Raw genomic sequence first — 15,995 nt, forward strand, 5'->3', positions numbered from 1 at the left:
GAGCAAAAAGCGCCAATATTCAAACTGGTTTTTCCTCATAGCTAGCAAAGTATCTTTCAAATTGCTCCTCTAACAAAAGCTTGTACTACTACTAACAGACTAATAATAATAAAAAAAATCCCAAGAGAAATAATCTTAAATGATATCAGTAATAAAGCAAGTAGTACTCTCAAGAAGAGCTTCACCAACAGAAAAAAAGAAGATAAAAATACTAATAAATGTACTACTGAAATAGAAACAGTTTAGCTGTGAACCAAAAATTACCACCCCGCGCCAACGGTAGCAACTGTTATATTAACAGAACGCTATTCAAAAATGGTTCCATTCCCACACTGCGCCTGCCCAAGCCCAGATGACGTGCAGGAAACCATCTCAGTCCTGTTCCCATACAAGGAGAGGTCTGCGTCGGTCACGGTCAGCCACACGTCACCGCAGAGGAATGTAAGCGTAACAACCCCCAGTCGCAAAGCATCTTTGGGGGGAGACCTAGATGGATTTCGGGTCTGTGTTAGCGTTGAAGAGAGAGCCTATGTGTGTGTTTTCGTTCTTCCCATGTTTGTCCACATTATTATACGTTTTTAACTGTCACTATGAACACTTTTGTAGAGTCTGCCGAAGCAGAGGTATTATGTTTAACTTGATGTCACCCCCAAACATGTAAGGATAGTCTCTCCCAGGGCGTGCGCTTCCGGAATGAGGGTGGATCCGGAAGTCGGCGCGAGGCGCATTTTTCTTTAGAGCAATCGGAGCTTGGGGAAGCTGAGTGGCGGTGGTTTTACTGTTGGTTTATTAGTCTCGTGAGTCTGCAGTACCGCAGCGGGTGAGTGGGGCCTGGCTTTCTCTGTCTTTGACTGGAGCTTGGGATGAGCTGCTAGCGCTCTTTTCTTGCGTCTTAGGCCTTTCTCTACCCGGGGAAGTGAAGGTTTTTTTTTTTTTTTGTACGAGTAGGTGGAATGCGGGCTGTGGAACTGATGGCGACTGATGAAAAGGGCTTGGCAGGAAGTGGCCGCCCTGGGAGAGCAGAGCGCCTACTTGAGTGTATTTTTCTATTTGGTAAAACTCGCAGGGTAGTTCTGGGTGTATTACGGGTGAGGTTTATTTTTGTGGTGTTCTAAAATCCCCCCGGTTAAAAAAAAAAAAAAAATTAGAGCAGAGGTGTGTAACCAGGGCCTAGTGATCCATTTAACTAGTTTGGTGTTCTAGGTATTCTAAGGAGTATGCCCAGAGAGTACTGTGATTCCAGCCCCCGTGGGTATCTATGCAAATGTGTCGTATGTATTTAGTTTGGAAATTTTCAAAATGTGTACTTTCTAGACAAAGTTGAGAACCGCTAGCTTAGACTAGATATTGGATAGAAGTAGATAAGGCTCTAAAAGACGTTTATTAAATTCGGGAGGGGAGGGGTGGAATGGTAACAAACTCAAAAGCAAGAGGACACTCATGAAACTAATAAATGTGTAATTGAGTTATTCCTGTTGCTGAGGATGTGGTCAAGGAGCAACATAGCAGAGACCAAGGATTTTATGTGTTTTTTTTTTTAATGGACTTTTCTGCCAAGAACGTATTAGCTAGGTAGACTTGAAAGAACCATCATTGTTCATCCCTGCTCCAACATGGCTGTGTTTTAGTGGTAGTATTTAGAAATTGTGCACATTGTGTTCCCATTTGATCAGGGAGGAGCAGGGACTGTTTCTTCATGTTCAAGTGTACAGCGCTGCGTACATCTAGTAGCGCTATAGAAATAACTAGTAGTAGTAAGTGTGTAAACGTATCTAGGCTGTATATTAAATCCCATTGCCCCCCCCCCCCTCCCATTCTCTATTACTGTTTTGGAAAGTGTAGGTGCCTTTTGTTGAGAATTTAGGGGCAAAGATGGCAGTGGACTCGGAAGGTTGATACGTTTTTGAGCTTCTTTGAGGGAGGTATGTGACTGTTTAGCACAGTTAAAGAATGTTTCAGTTCAGTTAGAAACTGTCTTCATGGCAGTGGTGACCAGTAAATATAATTCTGACAAACATCTCTTTATTGGGCTAGCACAGTTTGTGTTTGGCTTTTCTAACCTAGGCTTACCGGTTGATGTGAGCCTGCTTTTCAAAAGCTAATACCATTTTCTTATACTGTTTATCACCTTATGCTGCTTTAACTTATTTTTTCATAAGTACAGTCAGAGGATGTCTGTTTTCAGTACTTGGATTTTATAAAATGATACCTAAAGACACATCAGACATAAGATACTGACAAGTTTTAGGAAGATTCATAACCTTCACTGTGAGTGGTAAATGACTGAAATCAGGAATTTAAAATATTTAGAAGACTTGTGGGTACAAAGAAAAATTGAGGAATGTCTGGGTGTGGGTGGTTTAAAAAAAAAAAAAGTAATTTCCCTCAGTTATTTTTTTTTTTTTGCTCTCTTCACATGTAAGTACTCTTCCCTTGATCTGTTTCCCATCTTTTTCCATATGCTCCACAGCCTGGGCCCTTCAAGTGTTTCTTCAGTTGGGCACTATAGACATCTGAGTTTAGGTGCTAAAGTGCTTGTAACGTTTCCATCCCTTGTCAGAATAACCTTATAGCTGAGGTGATTGAAACACTACTATGAGAGAATTGGAGTAGAGGCAAGGGGAGAGTTGCTAAGGCGTAAACAATAGGCAAGTATGGAAAGCATGGCTTTTGCAATACTGCGAGACATGTGGCCAAGTTAGTACCCAGAAACCTACAGTTCCCCAGAATGAAACTGGTTCATGGCTGGGTACTCTACTGTGGTAAAGAGAAAATAATGGACTAGGGGTGTCACTTTCTCTCTGGATCAGTGGAGTAAGCTGCTTTTGCCACATTGCATATGTGGAGTTGTAGTTAAAATGTTCATGATTTTTTTTCCAAAGAAAATCACAATTACAGATTCATGCATGCAGTGGGGCTGCCAGCTGAGATGACAGACCTCTAAGGAGCAGAGAAAGGTAGCATGGCTTAGGGACGTTATGAGCTATAGACTGTTCAATCCAGCCACACAACTTTCCAGAAACAAACCAGATTGGTGCTGGAAGTTCAGCTATGGCTGAGTACTGTCCATCAAAGCCTCCTTTAGTTTTAATGGCTATTAATGTTGCAAACAAACAATATGATACAATGTGAATAGCAGATAGACTTCAGTGTACTGTATACACTATTTCCAAATTTCATAAAAGGAAATATCCTCAAGTTGTTGCATCTTCAAGTGAGATGAAAGATGCAAGTGGCTTAAAATGGAAATAAAAAGAAAAATGTACATAATGAGAATAAATAATGGGGGGGGGGGGGGGTAGGAACAGTTGGTTGACAAATATATACAATTGGACTAATGCAAATAAAAATCCTTGTACTTCATAGTTATAACTTTTAGAAATATACATATTTATTTTGGTAATGATGAAACTACATTTTAGTCAGTGTAACAGAACAACCAATGTGGATTTCAGCAAGTATTGCCAAAGCACTGCTCCAAGCAAGTTATAGCTTTTAGTGATGCATGTCAACTTATTTTGTAATGAAATGTATAATTACTGTACAGCCACATAAGTTTAATACTCTTGTGTGCTGCATAAATGTCATCTGTAGCTAAATTTTCTACCCTAATCAATAAAACATATCCCCTCTTTTATGTAGTTAATTCAAAGCAGGCATGCTTGTGATAGTATCATGTACATGTTTATAGCATAATAAAAACATAGTGTAACTGGTATAAGTGTTTTTTTTTTTTCTATTATACTGCAATGCCATCCACTTTTGTCCTAGTAGCGCTTTAGAAATGTTTAGTAGTAGTAGTAGTGCATCTTTACCTATAAAACATTACTGTCCTGCCACATGGTTAATTATAATTGCTATGGACTTCTACTGCAAATGTTTACTTTCAGTTTAGTCATATAACAAAGCATGTTCACGCTCTAGTGTAGTGGTTCCCAAACTTTTTTGGTTCAAGGCACCCTTAGTGTCTGAGCAATTTTTCACGGTACCCCCCCCCCCCCCCCACCCTGGTCACATAGGTCTCCACCCCCTCCACCATATAGGTCTCCCTTTCCTTGCAGACCACCTCCTCCCAGAAAGTCTAGCACATTTCTCCGTTCCTTGCAGCCCCCTCCTCTCATAAGTCCAGCACAGCTCTCCATTCCTCCTCCCAGAAAGTCCAGCATACCTCTCCCTTCCCTGTAGCCCCTTTCTCCCATAAGTCCAGCATAATCTCTGCCTTCTCCAAATCCATCATCACTCACTACCTCCTGCAGGTCTGGAATCTGCCGCTTCATTGCTTGCAGCTTACATTTTTGGGCTGTCTGCGATTCACACAGGCACTCTGGGGCCTTTCCTCTCTCACATCCAGCCCTCTGTGATGCAACTTTCTGTTGCAAGGGCCGGACACGGCAGCTGGAAGGCCCCGCAGTGCCTGTGTGAATCGTGGACAGGCTGAAATGTAAGCTGCAAGCACTGCGGCAGGGGAAGAAGCAGCCGATTGCAGACTTGCGGGAGAGGAAAGTAGGGAGCAGTGCTGGATTGTGGGTGACTGGGGGTTGCCTTCTTGGTTTGGGTGGTGGCGGGAGTTTGCTGCAGTGCACCAGGGTGCCACGGTGTATAGTTTGGGAAATGCTGCTCTAGTGTGGGAACTGACCTTTTTGTTGCAGTAGGTGTTAATAATTTGGTTCTTACTGCTGTCCCTTTTTAAAATTTTATTGTACAATTACCAAAAAATGTACTCTCTAACCACCCCCCCAACCAATTTTGGTAGTGTCTTCCTCATTTCAAGGTTGAACCAATACTGCACTCCTGAATACTTTTTCAGAAGTGTCCACATAACCAGTCTTGAAACTGCCATCTATGGCCGTGTTTTGCACGACACCAAAAGTAATCTGTGTGTGGCGCTAAAGGTGCCATTTTATAGTTGCTCTATCGCTGCCTCCAGACTGACACATGTCATGTCCACAGAGGCTCCCATTATGAGCAACAAATTATTTATAAGAATCTATGCTGTTTTAATTATACAGTGATGTGAAAATCTACCCCCTCACCCATTTTCCTCTGCTGTTGCTTATGTCACAGGGAATGGTTTCTGATCTTCATACAAAATATAATATTAGTGGGATTCTGAGTATACACACGAGTTTTTTTTAATTACTTTCATTTGAATTACTTCATTTATTTAAGGAACAAAGTTATCCATTGCCCATCTGAGTAGCTAAGACGGTTACTTTTTCAATCAGCCAGTTGACCAAATCTAATTGATCAGATTCTGCCGGTTGAACACAGCCAGGCTTTTTCAGCCATCCCTCTTTCATCCAGACCTCAATATATGTTTAATCTTACCATGAGAGTAGTTGCTGCCATCAAAGAAATTCCAGAAGAGATTAATAAAAACTTTGAAATACATATGGAAAGGCTTTTAAAGCTCTAAAACCTGCGATTCCACTAAACCACAGGGAGAGCTGTTAATTCCAAATGGAGAAGGTTTGGAATATGGTGAATCTTTCCAGGAGTAGACATACAAAATTATTTAAAGGATTCAGTGACAACTCATCCTGAAAGTTGCTTAGAGGCTCATTTTCAAAGCTCTTAGACTTAGTTCCACAGGTTATGGAACTTGGTAAGTTTAAGTGCTTTGAAACCAGCTCATGGTATCTCAAGATGAGTGTTCAAAAAAACTGCAGGCCTGTCTAGTCTCAGCTAAGATCAGTATTCATGACCCTACAAGAAGGAAGATTCTAGGCAAAAATGGGATTCATTGGAGAGTAGCAAGGTGTAAACCATGGCTATCCCAAGAGTAACTTCGCTCATCTAGTATTTGCAGAAATACACCTGGATGATCCCTGAGCCTTATGAGGTAATAAGTCTATGGCCAGATGAGTCAAGGTGGAACTGTAAACAACACAGGCCATATTGTCTGGCGTAAACTAAATAACAGCCGTTCTGCAGTTTAAAAAAAAAAAAAATCATACCGACAGTTAAACGTGGGGATACTTAGCTGCTTGAGGACTTGGAAAAACTGGCTAATGAAGGAATCCTGAATTCTGCATTGTACCAGAAACTTTAATGACATGTCCTGTCTTCTGTTCATGAGTTGAAGCATAATTGGGAGTCGTGCAGGGAGAGAGTGATCAGAAACACACAAGCAAGTCTAAAGCTGAACGGCTGAGGAGAAACGACATTAGTTTTGGACTGGCCTAGTCAAAGTCCTGTCTTGAATCTAATAGATGCTGAGGCAAACATGAAATGAGCAGTTTATGCAAAAAAAAAAAAATCAAAATTTTATCTGAATTAAAACAGCTCTGCGAAAGAGAATGGGATAAGATCTTCAACAGTGATGTGAAAAACGTCAGATTATGGAAGCGCTTGGTTGTGATCCTTTGTTTTTGCTAAAGTGTGCAAATCATTAGGAGTAGTGTAACTTGTTTAAATAAATGACATAATAAATGAAAAACTTAAATGTTTTACTCAGGTTCTATGTCTAGTACAGTATTTACGTTTTGTTTATAGATCAGAAACCATTCAGTGTGACATATAATAAGGGAAATTGGAGGAGGGGAGACTTTTCACATCACTTTTAATTGAATCCAAATACTTATAACAATGATTAATTAGAATCACTGATTAAAATAGTGTAGATTCTTAAAGCTTCTGTCGCTCATAGTAGGAACCTTTTGTGAACATGGCTCGTGTCAATCTGGCAGGCAGTGGTAGAGCAACTATAAAATGGCACCTTTTGCACTGCACACAGATTACGTTTGTCGTGCAAAACACTGTTGCAATTGCCAGTTTCAAGGCTAAGGTTCATGGACAGTTAGTTGAAGGTATATTTGGGAGTACTGTCTATAGCAAGTGAATTTATTTGGATTTAGATAACCACATAGTATTTGGTTGTTCTTCGAGGTGAGGAAGATGCTAACAAAGTTGTGGGTTGTTTAAAATGGAGAAACATGGATTTATTTTGTTGTTGGTAACTGTACAGTACAATTGAGGCAGCAGTAGGAACTAGGAAGAATTAATTCTTACTGCAACAAGTGAATGTGCTTCATTATGACTACTAAATTAAAAGTAAGCACTTGCAGTAGAAGTACGTATCTTTTAATTAACTGTGTGGCAGGGCAGTAATGTTTTACAGGTGAAAATGGATGGCATTGCAGTGTGACAAATGAAAAGGAACACTTTTTTTATACCGGTTATGTTTGTGATAGTTAAACATTTACATAATTGTATTTATTTATTGATATTTATTAACCGCCTTTATGAAGAGATTCACCCAAGGCAATGTACAAAGGTACATATTAACTACCTAAGTGGTAATGCTTTGTTGATTAGAGCAGAAACATTTAGCTACAGATGTTGATATAGTTAAGATGTCTATGCAATAGACAAAACTTAAATATAAGGCGTTATAGAGTAATGTTTCATTATGACTTTAATTGATATGCCACTAAAATCTACTGTAATTGGTTGCCTTATTTTCATTTCTTTTACAAAATTCACATTGGTGGTTACTAGTTATATAATGCACCAGAATTTTCCCACAACTTTTGTATTAGTCCAATATTTAGGTTTTTATTAACCGGCTTTTAACCATTTTTTTCTCATGTACATTTTTATTAGCCATGTATCTTTATTTCACTAATATCACTTGAACATACATAAGTAACAACTTGAGGATTTTCCATATATGAAATTTGGAAACACCTGATTTCAATGTACTGTATATGTTATCTGCTATTCACATTGTCATATTTATGTTTGTTTTAGTTATTGACCTATCAACTGATGGCAGCCTGAGGGTAAAACGTGGCAGTCTTGTTCCTATGTTGCATAAACCTTGATTGAGCTTGCTTTGGATCTTCAATTTTTGGTGGTGGTCTTTTTTCCTTTGGAACTATAGTACCTGCTTGCCTTTTTCTTTTTGTGTCCCAACAAAGTTTCTAGAAAAACGCTATGCCACGGTCAAAGGAAATTCCAGCAGAGATGAGAGAAAGAGTTGTTGAAATATATCAGTCTGGAAAAGGTTACAAAGCCATCTCTAAAACTCTGGGACTCCACCGAACCACAGTGCGAGCTATCATCTCCAAATGGAAAAGCCTTGGAACAGTGATGAATCTTCCCAGAAGTGGTCGGCCTGCCAAAATCACTCCAAGGGTGCACCAACAACTCATCCAGGAAGTCACAAAACATCCCATAAAAACATCCAAAGAACTGCAGGCGTCTCTAGCTTTGGTTAAGGTTAGTGTTCATGACTCCACAATACGGAAGACTCTGGGAAAAAATAGGATTCACGGGAATGTAACAAAGCAGAAACCATTGCTATCAAAGAGTAATGGTGCCCATCTCACGTTTGCAGAAGCACACCTAGATGATCACCTTTTGCAACAGTCATTTGATTAACTGGGTGAGGCTGGGTCTCCGACTCAGTAGTCTAACCTCTGCTACTCCTGTTGCAACTATTTGTCTAGTTATTTTGCTTTCTTATTTGATTGCATTCTTTTTCTAATTCTTTAGTTTTAACTTTAAACCGTTTGATATTCTGGAAGGGCAGTATATCAAGTTGTACCTGAAAATTCTTAAGGAGAAGTCTAGTCATCTGGCTGTGAGGTAAAGCTGAAGCGTAATCGAGTTATTCAGCAAGATAGTGGTCCAGAACAAAAGCAAGTCATCTGAACGACTGAGGAGAAACAAAGTTTTGGACTGACCTTGTCGAAGTCTGATTTGAATCCAGTAGAGATTCTGTGGCAGGACCTGAAACAAGCGGTTCATTCTCAAACCTATGAATGTCTAAAGCAGCTCGGTAAAGAAGTGCGCTAAGGTTCCTCAACAGTGATGTGAAAGACTAATATCAAACTGTAGGAAGTATTTGGTCGCAATTATTACTGCTAAAGTTAGGGGGCAGTTACTCTTTTATATGGGTTAATGTGGATGTTGTTTTAAAAATCAATTACTCAAGTTTCCTTGGTCTCATTCATTATTGCTTTTTTTGTTTTAAGATCAGAAACCATTCAGTGTGACATATATGCTGTAATAAGGGAAATTGAGTGAGGGCCACATGGGCACGTTGTATTCTGTATCTTGTGTATGTAGGTGGCCTCCTTACCCTTGTTCACCCATGTGTACTCCCTCCCCTTGTGTTTATGCGCTATGGGGTGAATTATTTATGCACCTACATCAGGCACATAGCCCCATTGTTCTATAACAACGCATGCTAATTTTTAGAAACGCCTCCGTTCCATCCATGACCCTCCCATTTCCTTGCCCCATTTTTCATTTCGCTTTTAAATTTAGGCATGGATCCTGTACATTCATTAGTTCCAATAGTTACTTGTCAAAAAGCCAGTTGGAGCTAATAGCTCATTATCCAATTGGGCACAGGCCCAAATTTTTCATGTGCAATTTTTGGTAACTTTTCTAGAATTAGGGGGTTTGTGACTTGAGCATACCCTTACCCCTAGGCATTATGCTGCTACTTTAGGCACATAAGCATACACTGCCTTTGAAAGTGACCAGTATTCTGTATTTATATTCTGTATATTCGCCAGCTTGAATTTGTGAAAAACTGGCTAAGCCCTCTCTGTGTGATTCAGTTGACTCTCACCATAATTGAGTGATGAAACTTCTGAAAAGCAAACACATTCGATTTTTTTTTTTTAGTGTTGGACAATTTATACTGAAACGTGACTTCCTCTGAATATGCTAAAAATTTTCTGATGCATTAGATCAGTGGACCAAAATGCTATGTTTAAATTTTGTGCATCTGCTTTATATGTACAGTTAAATCATTTATCTATTTAGTACGTGACACTTCCGTCTCAATTTTATTTGCTGATCCGACCATCCAGCTTATCAGACAGACGCCCGGTGATGTCTTGCAACTTCTTTCTGTTTTCCAAACCAGAGACCCTGATTTTTACCAACGTTGTGAGCCAGGACCCTGCTTTCATTGGCTTTGTTTCTGCATTGTTTGAGGGGTTACTGTTTTCTGTATTATCCAGCTTTTAGGTCAGATAATCTACACTTGTACTTTTATAACAGAATGAAAACCAGTGAGTACTGAGCGAGTTTATTTTGGTGTTGGAAAATGTTTTTTGTTAAGCTGAAACCCCAGTATGTTGCTGTGTTGTATGAATCATGCCAGACACTGCTGATTGTTCCCTTAAACATTCTGTTCAGATCGCCCTCACCCCACACACTTTTATCACAGGAAATATCTTATAGCTTGTGCCTAAATGTTTTCCAACTGTTTTAGAATCCTTAAACTGAGGCTTGTTTCTAATTATTGAAAAACTCAAAAACACTAAGATGGAGTCAGCAGTCCAGCAGCGAGAGGGGTGCTATCCATTCTTTCGCATTGTCACATGTATGATTATTTTCCAGTTGGTGAGATGTCATGTGTGTGGCCGATGCAAAGAGCTCCTAGCTCTCAGAGAATGTGTCCATTCTCTTGAGGTTAGAATAGCAGACTTGGAGCTGAGGGAGACAGAGGTACATAGAGGAGACCTACAGGGATGTTGTAGAGAAGTCCCACCTCCAGTCTGGTAGCCCCTGTGCTACCTTGGAGGAGGGAGGTCTCCTAGAAGGAGAGCATCACTCTGGTGAAGTAGGAGGTACTCCTGTAGCCAGGACCTGTCCACCAGGGATGTACTATCCTTTCGCACAGAGGATATGTCTCCAAGTGCTGCCCGAGAGGGAAAGGTTAGGACAACTGTTGTAGTTGGTGATTCGATCATTAGGCATATAGATAGCTTTGTGGCTGGTGGACGTGAGGATCGCCTGGTGACTTGCCTGCCTGGTGGGAAGGTGGCGGACCTCACGCGTCATCTAGATAGGATTTTAGATAGTGCTGGGGAGGAGCCGGCTGTCTTGGTACATGTGGGTACCAGTGACATAGGAAAATGTGGGATAGAGGTTCTGGAAGTCAAATTTAGGCTTTTAGGTAGAAAGCTCAAATCCAGATCCTCTAGGGTAGCATTTTCTGAAATGCTGCCTGTTCCAGACGCAGGGCCCAAGAGACAGAGTCTCAATGCGTGGATGAGACGATGATGCAGGGAGGAGGGTTTTAGATTTGTTAGGAACTGGGCAACATTCTGGGGAAAGGGGAGCCTATTCCGAAAGAATGGGCTCTACCTTAACCAGGGTGGAACCAGGCTGCTGGCATTGGCATTTAAAAAGGAGATAGAACAGCTTTTAAACTAGAAACGGGGGGAAGGCCGACAGTTGCTCAAAAGCGCATGGTTTGGGATAAGGTATCTTTCAAAGATATCACCAAGGGAAGATAGGGTATCCTGATAGTGAGGTTGCAAAAGAGACTGTAGTAGATCAGGTGTCCTTCTTAAATAAAAATAAAAATCAGACAAAAGATTGCAAATTAATACTGTCAAGTACTAAGCATGATGTAAATAGGAACAACAAACATACTTTGAAATGTCTATATGCACATGCCAGGAGCCTAAGAAATCAGATGGGAGAGTTAGAATATATTGTACTAAATGAAAAATTAGATATAATAGGCATCTCAGAGACCTGGTGGAAGGAGGATAACCAGTGGAACACTGTCATATGGGGTACAAATTATATGGTAGTGACAGGGTGGATCAAATTGGTGAAGGGGTAGCATTGTTTATTAATGAGAGCCTTGAATCAAATAGATTACCCCGATATTGACTGGATAAATGTAACATCAGGGCACGCTAGGGAGGTAAAATTCCTTGATGAAATCAAGGACAGCTTTATCGAGCAGCTGGTACAGGAGCCGACAAGAGAAGGAAAAATTCTAGACCTAGTCCTTAGTGGAGCGCATGATCTGGTGCGGGAGGTAATGGTGCTGGGGTCACTTGATAACGGTGGTCATAATATGATCAGATTTGATATTAGCTTTGAAGTAAGTATACATAGGAAATCAAATACGTTAGCATTTAACTTTAAAAAAGGCGACTATGATAAAATGAGAAGAACGGTGAAAAAAAAAATTTAGAGGAGCGACCTGTGAGCGTCAAAAATTTTCATCAGGCATAGATGCTTTTCAAAAACACCATCCTGGAAGCCCAGGCCAAATATATTCCGCGTATTAAAAAAGGAGGACAGAAGACCAAACGACAGCTGACGTGATTAAAAAGTGAGGTGAAGGAAGCCGAGCTAAAAGAAAATCCTTCAGAAAATGGAAGAAGGAACTGCCTGAAAATAAGAAAACAGCATGGGGTATGTCAAGTCAAATGCAAAGTGCTGATAAGGAAGGCTAAGAGGGAGTTCGAAAAAAAGATTGCGCTGGAGGCAAAAACACATAGTAAAAAATGTTTTAGGTATATTGAAAGCAGGGAGCTGGCGAAAAAATCATTTGGACCACTAGATGACCGAGGAGTAAAAGGGGTGATCAGGGAAGACAAAGCTGTAGCGCAGCGATTAAATCAATTCTTTGCTTCGGTCTTCACCGAGGAATATTTCGGTGGGATACTGGTGCCGGAAATGGAATTCAAAGCTGACACTTCTTAAGAAAATTACAGAGCATATTCAAAAGCATGGATTAATGAGACAGTCACCATGGATTTATTGAAGGGAAATCTTGCCTCACCAATCTACTGCATTTCTTTGAAGGGGTGAACAAACATGTGGATAAAGGTGAGCCGGTTGATATTGTGTATCTGGATTTTCAGAAGGCGTTTGACAAAGTACTTCATGAAAGACTCCAGAGGAAATTGGAGAGTCTTGGGATAGGAGGTAATGTTCAATTGTGGATTAAAAACTGGTTAAAAGATAGAAAACAGAGAGTAGGGTTAAATGATCAGTATTCTCAATGGAGAAGGGTAGTTAGTGGGGTTCCCCAGGGGTCTGTGCTGGGACTGCTACTTTTTAACATTTATAAATGACCTAGAGATGAGAGTAACTAGTGAGGTAATTAAATTTGCTGATGACACAAAGTTATTCAAAGTCATTAAATAACGGGAGGATTGTGAAAAATTACAAGAGGACCTTGGGAGACTGGGCGTCTAAATGGCAGATGATGTTTTAATGTGAGCAAGTGCAAAGTGATGCATGTGGGAAAGAAGAACCCGAATTATAGCTACATCATGCAAGGTTCCACGTTAGGAGTCACAGAACAAGAAAGGGATCTAGGTGGTGGTGTTGATGATACATTGAAACCTTCTGCTCAGTGTTCTGCTGCGGCTAAGAAAGCAAATAGAATGTTAGGTATTAGGAAAAGAATGGAAAACAAAAATGAGGATGTTATAATGCCTTTGTATTGGTCCATGGTGCGACCGCACCTCGAATATTGTGTTCAATTCTGGTCGCCGCATCTCAAAAAAGATATAGTGGAATTAGATAAGGTGCAGAGAAGGGCGACGAAAATGATAAAGGGGATGGGACGACTTCCCTATGAGGAAAGGCTAAAGCAGCTAGGGCTCTTCAGCTTGGAGAAAAGACGGCTGAGGGGAGATTTGATAGAGGTCTATAAAATGAGTGCAGTGGAACAGGTATATGTGAAGCGTCTGTTTACGCTTTCCAAAAATACTAGGGGGCATGCGATGAAGCTACAAAGTAGTAAATTTAAAACAAATTGGAGAAACTTTTTCTTGAGTCAACGTGTAATTAAACTCTTGAATTTGTTGCCAGAGAATGTGGTAAAGGCGGTTAGCTTAACGGAGTTTAAAAAAGATTTGGACGGCTTCCTAAAGGAAAAGTCCATAAACCATTATTAAATGGACTTGGGGAAAATCCACTATTTCTGGGATAAGCAGTATAGAATGTTTTGTACTTTTTTGGGCTCTTGCCAGGTATTTGTGACCTGGATTAGCCACTGTTGGAAACAAAATGCTGGGCTTGATGGACCTTTGGTCTTTCCCAGGGTGGCAATATTTATGTACATATGTAGTAACCACACACGCTCGGCTGAATTCTCTACTCAGTGACACTGCGGTTTATGAAAAATTGTTTGCCTGCCCATGGCTTTTTAGAACAAGCCTCAGTCTTCGAGGAAACTGACCCGTTCCCCAGACACAAGAGCAGCTATGGCTGTGGCATCTCAGTGTGAGAGGGAGAGAGTATGAAGCCTGCTGGGTAAAGCAGAGCCAGGCCCCTCTCCAGCATATAAGACAGACTGATCTGACTCTGCATGCAGGATGTCCAACATTTTCTCTAACATTGGCCAATCCCGATCACAAGTACCTAGGAGATCCCAAAAAGTAGTTAATTTCCAGGTATGAGAGATGGCTCATCTAAGTCTCTGGCTAATGTTCATATTTACTTTTACTTCATAATTCTCTTTTGAATCCTGCTGTATTGCTGCTATTCCCGTCGTTCCCCTTCCTAGTGGAAGGTAAACCCTATGGTTTTAACTCACAAGAATGTCCCTGCCCACCCCCTTTTTCTGGTGTTTTTCCTGGAAACCTTTTTCTTTCAGACTTTAACTTTCTTATTGCTTCTCCTCTGAGTCATCTGCCATTAGTGTCAGAGCAGCCTGGTGTTTGTAAATTTCACTTTACAACTACTACTTTGACTAACATTTGTGATTTACTGAGCTCAGTGACATTGGCATTATGGGAAGGTATTTTTTTGTGGTTCCAGTGATTTTTTTTTTTGGAAGGAAGAAAAAGTTCAGTTTAAACAAACTTCTTAGTGTAGCTGACTTATCCTTTGGGTATTAGATGCTGGGGCCTGGTCTGATTAACACCAGGTGTGTATGTGTCTGTGGTCTTTTGTGGGTGTTTGGGTAGGATTGCTTGCGTTATGATGGTTGGTTCTGTTTGTCTCTGCGTGGATGATTACTTTTAATTCTTTCCACTGTCCTATTGAATTATTTTGGCGTTCTTTTCCTTATTTCTAACTTTGGATATTGTAAACACCTGGATGGCTCTCTAAGCGGTATATAATTTTTTTTTTAATAAATTTGACTAAGTGTAGCAAATAGTTTTCACTGTTCCTTGTTTTAATACCGAGTTTGCATATCAAGAGATGTAAAGTATTTGTTTTTGAGATGTCATCAATAAAAATGTTGAAACATAAAATAAATTTGGAAACTTGATCACCCCCCAAATATCCCTATTGTGTACTTATTGTTCATGCACTTAACACAATGTGGGGGTTTCACTTAGTCTTTACAATTAAAGTATTTTTCTGGTAAAAATTTATCCACGTGAATGTAGACCCAAGTTGTGGAGCCATTTCTTTATGTATGAAACTTCTGAAACTACTACAACTGGAAAGAAGCCTTTTAAGAAAGGTTAAGACCGGACACTTTGAACAAACATTAAATGTAGTTTTCTAACAAAAAGGAGAAATAAAGTAAGATACATTTTTATTTTTTTAATTAGACTAAATACATTTTTTGATTAACGTTTTGAAGATAACACTTCAGATCGGAAATAAGCAAATGTTGACAAATATCAGAATATATAAGTGAAACACAAAAGCATTCCAATGACTGTCTTGCAGGAAGAGGGTGGGGCTGAGTGGGTGAGACGGAGATACGGATATAACAGTATAAGTTTATGGTTTATAGTGGGATAAAAAGCCCAGATCTTTAAGTCCTTTCTGGTGGGTGTCAAAATACTTCATCATTTTGACTTCAAAGGTCTTATATTCCTGATTTGTCTTAAAATTTCCTTTTAGTATTTTTACCATAAGATCACTTTGCTAACAAAAACACAATTCTGGTGTGTGCCATTTCATATTAGACAATATAGGCATACTTTTTTTTTTTTTTCAGCTCTGAACTGAAGATGTATTTGGATAGGTTAGTGTAGTTCAATGTTTAGATTAATACTTAAGTGCCTCTATCTGAATTTTATCCACTTCTTATGCTGTGGGGAAAAAGAGCAGGCTATAAGGGTGCCATTTTGAATTTGATCTGCAGCTATGTTCTTCTGCTCCCACCCACCAGCATTCCAACTGCCTTGACCCATACCTGCTAAGATCCATTCCATACCCCCACTCATCCCCTCTCCTCCTTCCCCACACGTTGCCACAGGTCACAGCCCTTTGTTCCCGAATCCCAACAGCCTTCCACAATTTTT

General features: G+C 40.0%; 1 protein-coding gene across 1 annotated transcript in view; it reads left to right on the top strand.

Annotated features, from left to right (window-relative positions):
* The first annotated feature begins 718 nt into the window (after positions 1-718).
* LOC115476614 (myosin regulatory light chain 2, smooth muscle minor isoform) overlaps positions 719-15,995 on the top strand; it is a 41,653-nt gene continuing 26,376 nt past the window's right edge. The window contains exon 1 of the mRNA XM_030213085.1: positions 719-820. The gene's annotated coding sequence lies outside the window, so the exon portion shown is untranslated. The remainder of the gene's footprint in view (positions 821-15,995) is intronic.

Source organism: Microcaecilia unicolor, chromosome 1 (assembly GCF_901765095.1).
Source record: "Microcaecilia unicolor chromosome 1, aMicUni1.1, whole genome shotgun sequence".
Taxonomy (NCBI): domain Eukaryota; kingdom Metazoa; phylum Chordata; class Amphibia; order Gymnophiona; family Siphonopidae; genus Microcaecilia; species Microcaecilia unicolor.